We start from the raw sequence: 4,687 nt of genomic DNA, 5'->3' as shown, positions 1-4,687 counted from the left end.
GGGCGCATGAGGGGCGCGGGGACCGCGGTGCGAGCGGCTGAGGGGCGCACGGTCCCGGCCCGGCCCTGTCACCGCCCCGGGTCGGAAGCGGCAGCACATTTGCGGATCGCATTAGGCCAGGCCCTTAATGCTTTCTGCAGATGGAGAGGAGCCACCGACCCGCCCCCGGACACCGGCTCCGCCAAGGCGCCCGCGAGGCGAAGCGAGAGGCAAGTGTGACCGCGGCTTTTCCAGTCTCGACTCCCACTGATTTCCCTCGGCAGCGGCAGGAGGGCTCTGAAGAAGCCCCTCGCTGCCCTCCTGGTCCCAGGGGCCCCCACCTGCGTGGAGAGACTATGCTGGCGGGCTGTGGGGCTGCGCCCTCCCGGCGCCCCTTACCTCGGCTCGCAGGCCTCCGGCCGCAGCTCGGGCCTCTGAGGGCGCGCGGTGGCATCTGGTGGGGAAAGCCTTGACCTGTCAGAAGATCCGCATCCCCGCCCCAGGGATGTCACTGCCTCTCTGTGTGACCGTAGTCAGGTCCCTTTCCCTCTGGGCTGGCTTAGTTGGTCCTTAGACGCATTTTTGCCTGAAGCAGCAGAAGCTGGCAGGTGCCCTAACCCTTGGCTCCATGCTGGCCTCCTGCGTCTGATGCCAATGGCCACACCCTGCTGCTGACAAATGAGTTGGAAAGTGCCCGAGTTAGAGACGTCTCAGCTCCTGGAGGGCTGGACATGTGGGCTGCCCATTTGAGGCAGGTCCAGCTGCCCTCCTGACCTTGATGTGGACTGGTCCCAAAGAGAGCCCCAGCCAGCCTGGAGCCTGGAGCAGGGAGCCCATGCTGGACCCACACAGACATTTCCAATCTCCCTCTGATTGGTCCGTTAAGTCATGGGTGTTGCTGCTGGGGCCAGAGCTTGTTGGGAAGAGCTCTTTCCTCTTTTGTAGGCTACAAGTAAGACCCCAAGGAGACAGGACCCCATGGCTTCCTGGACGAGCTCCTGGCAGCTGCCCATGTGGATGGTCGTGTTGCACTCCGCCCTCCTGCAGGTAAGAGAGGGGAAGAGGAGTGGCAGGTGTTTCTCTGCTTCCTTAGATCACCTAAGGTGTGTGGCTGGCGTTAACCCCATACCAAAGAGCATCTAGTTTTCTCTCCTACCTCTAGAGAATGGTATTTCTGGTTGACTTAGCTGTTAACAACGATCCACATTTTTTGGGGTCCCCCCCTCGGAGCCACACCCACGGCCTTAACACCACGGCGGGTGGCATGTACCAGTGGTGACTCGGGGCTGCGACACACCCTGTCTTTTGAGTCTAGAATGACTGTCTGCTTGTGCCAGAGGACAGGACGGGTGAATGGGCGGACCTCGGGGGTCTGGCCTCAGCCCTGCTAATAAGTATGCATTCCGAATATACACATATTGCACCGTTTCGCAGTCCTTCCTTCAGACTCTGGTCTTCCCCACTGGCCCGGGAGCACCCAGCTCATTCACCGCATCCTCATTTGCCTACAGAGCGTTGCCTGAGAGACAGTAGGGAGTGGTGGGGACAGTGGCAACGAGGACGGCGTGTGCTTCATCCGTTACGAGCCGCCTCCGCTGAGCTCCAGCCACAGCCAGGTGGGAACGCAAGCCCACGATGGCCAGACCTTCCATTTTTTTCTACATAGCTGCAGCATCCAGATTTCCTATGAAGTCTAGTTTCCAGAGCATTCTAAGTCAGACGGATGTGTGCGTAGCCTGGCTACGGCGGAGTAGTTTGTAGGCCCACATCTGAAGGGACAGAGCCCATCTTGGCATTGGGCTGCTGCCAGCCCACACAGCACCTTGTGTGAATTGGGGAGAGGCAGCCCCTCCCTGCGGATGTCATTCTCAGTCACTTGGCTTGGTGGCCTGTATACCCTCAGGGCGTGTAAAGGGCCTGTTAACGAGGGCAGGCACGTCTGCTAAGTGCGCATGCGCACATGCATACCTAGCTACCCCGGGGTGGCTTAGACCTCTGTGCCCCTGGCGTCGCTCTCTGGGTCTGTTTCTGAGGCCTCTTTAAACCCTGATGCCCCATGATTTCTGTGACTCCACAACCATATTTTAAGAGCTATCTTCTGTTAGAACGAAAGTTAAGCGTTTTCAGAGTCATTTTTGGGTTCCGCTGGTTAGCGAGGTGTAGCGTGCGGCGAAAAAGTGGATGCTAGCTTTTCTGTCCCGCCAGAGGATCCGAAACAGGGGACAGGAGCCTCAGACGTCTGATAATGGTCGAGTGGGGCTGAGGCTTCAAGGCGCAGCGGCGTCTTGCTCTGCCTTCTTTCACCCTGGAAGACTGAAATGTGCCTTGAGGCGGTCTGTTGACCTTCGGCCAAGGGCAGTGTTTGCCCAGCTTGAATCACGCACCTCCTGTGGATTTTTCCATATCCGCGTGCTTCTGGCAGCGCCGTTTCCACGTGTGGGGCCAGCCGTCTTCATGATCCGCACTGTCCACTGTTTGAATGCCAGCTGCGCCACTTTACTACCTGTCCTGCACACGTCGCTGCGTCTCAGTTTCCACACCTGTAGAGAGGGGGTATCTAGCTCGTAGCATCGTCTGGAGCAGCTGGACCATTGGGGAGTGGAAGAAAGCAATGAAACCAAAGAAAAACGGTGTTTGGCATCTAACGGGTGGACAGTGAGCACTAGCCAGCTCGCTGCACTGTTCGAAACAGACTCAGGGCCTGTCATGATGCTGGGGAGCTGCAGGGGGCGCTCGGGAGGCACCGGCTGCAGCAGAGGCTGGAAGGCGGTGGGTGGGCCCTGGACTGGGGGAGGTTCCTGCAGGTGTGGGTGGGATTGGGCAGGGCCCTCCGACCACTGCCCTGGTAGAATTCCAGTGAAGGGGAGGGCGGTCCCTGGGTCCTGCCCGTAAATGGACACTTGATTATCTCTCTTGGGTCAGCGGGGGTGTGATTCACAGTTGCCCCTCTGAGTTTTCTTGGGATTTTGGTGTTTGGGGAAGGGGGCTGTAAGACGCTTCTTGGTATCTCTCGGTGCCTTAGGAGTGCTGCCACCAGGTGGCTGATAGAGAATTTATAGCCCTGTGAGGCTGAACGTCAAAGAGCGTGGATGTGCCGGCTAATTTAATAAAAACTAGATTTTCTGTATTTAATCAGCTAAACCTTCAGCTCTTGCATTCACTGACCACACGTAATTGTGACAGATCGCAGAGCAAGCCGCGAGGTCTGCAGTCTTGTTTTTTTTCTAAGTCCTTCTTGGCCGTTTTTGGAGGCATCCATTGCTTCTCTCACCCAGACAAGAGGAAGGACCTCCGTCTTCCTGTCTCACAGGCCCTGGAAGCTTCCTTTTGCTCGGGGCCCTGTCCTCAGGGACCCTGATCTTCCCTGAGAACACAGCTGCTACTCTTCCAGCTCTCTCTCCCAGCCTCCTCATCGAGAAGTCTCTCAGCTCTGTGGGACATAAATATGGAGCCATTCACCAGCTCCGGCCATGCTTCGTCAAACCTGGTCCATCCTCATCCCGAGGTGAAATCCTCGGCAGATCCACCCTCATTTATTAAAAGTCCAGTCCAGTTTAAAACTCTGACCTCTCCCCCCTCAGCCGCCACACACTTGATTTAAATCTCACCTCGTTCTGTCTAGTCAAGGCTCGGCAGGTGGCTGGCTCCAGGTGCTGGCAGTGGGGTCACGCTGTGGCTTATCGTCGTATCACCTAGGCCAGGGGTGAGTGAGGACTGACTCTGGGCTACGTCTTGCTTTTCATGATTCTAGGCCAGGGGTGAGTGAGGACTGACTCTGGGCTACGTCTTGCTTTTCATGATTCGGGGTCCAGCTTTCCTGGGGCTGGAAATAAGGAGAGGGGACAGGGAGGAGGGCAAACAGCTCTTCTCTTAACCGGAGGCCACCCTCTGCTAGTTGGCTCTTCCGACTCTTCTGTGGGGCGAGTGTGAGATCTGCAGCGGAGTCTGCAAGACAGGTTTCCCAGAGCAGACGGTCCAGCTCGGCCTCGCCTCAGGCTGCCGGGGTCTTGCCCCGCAGGCAGCCCTGTGGGGTGGGGTGCTGGCTGCATGGTTTTAACCCAGGTCACTTCGATTGTTGTTCAGCTGACCCCCAGGAAATGCCCACATCGTGCTGTGCAGACTGGGGGTGTAGGAGCCCGCCTCCTCTCTCCGTCCTGCCAATTCCTTTCAGTTCTTGCTGTGGAAGGTCCAGGGACAGGTTGGATCCGGTCTAAGCAGCTGTTCCTCTGGGGAGTGCATTGCCCGTCTCTGCTTAGGCACAGCCCATCTCTACGAGTGATATTCCGTTTCTTCAGTGCCCCTCAGTCCTTAGAGATGAGGGAGGGAGGGAGGGAGATGGCGGCTGGTGACAGCAGGACTTATCCGAAGTCTTCTTGTTCGGGAGCTAGCTCTAAGGGAGCTCCCCTCCTTGTCTGCCGTCCGCCCTGGCTTCCAGAGAACTGTGTGGTTTGCTTCCTTCCTCCCCTTGTATGCTCTCTGCAGGCAGCCAGAGTCACTCTCCAGAGGCTCCTGGGGTTTCTCCCGGGGGACCCAGGCCTCACAATTATTCAGGTTTTCAAATATCAGCTTTTGATGTTCTCTTCATATGGGATTACATATACACCGAAAAGATAAAAAGTTGTCTATTATTTTCAAATGTGAACATTGAATATGAAACACAATTTTGATAACTCAGTTTCAGTCCTTCCTTCTTTTTTTCCTTTTTTTC

The sequence above is a fragment of the Pteropus vampyrus genome, unplaced genomic scaffold (assembly GCF_000151845.1).
Source record: "Pteropus vampyrus isolate Shadow unplaced genomic scaffold, Pvam_2.0 Scaffold286, whole genome shotgun sequence".
Lineage (NCBI taxonomy): Eukaryota > Metazoa > Chordata > Mammalia > Chiroptera > Pteropodidae > Pteropus > Pteropus vampyrus.
The sequence above is the reverse complement of the archived record's forward strand: the minus strand, read 5'-3'. Positions refer to the sequence as shown.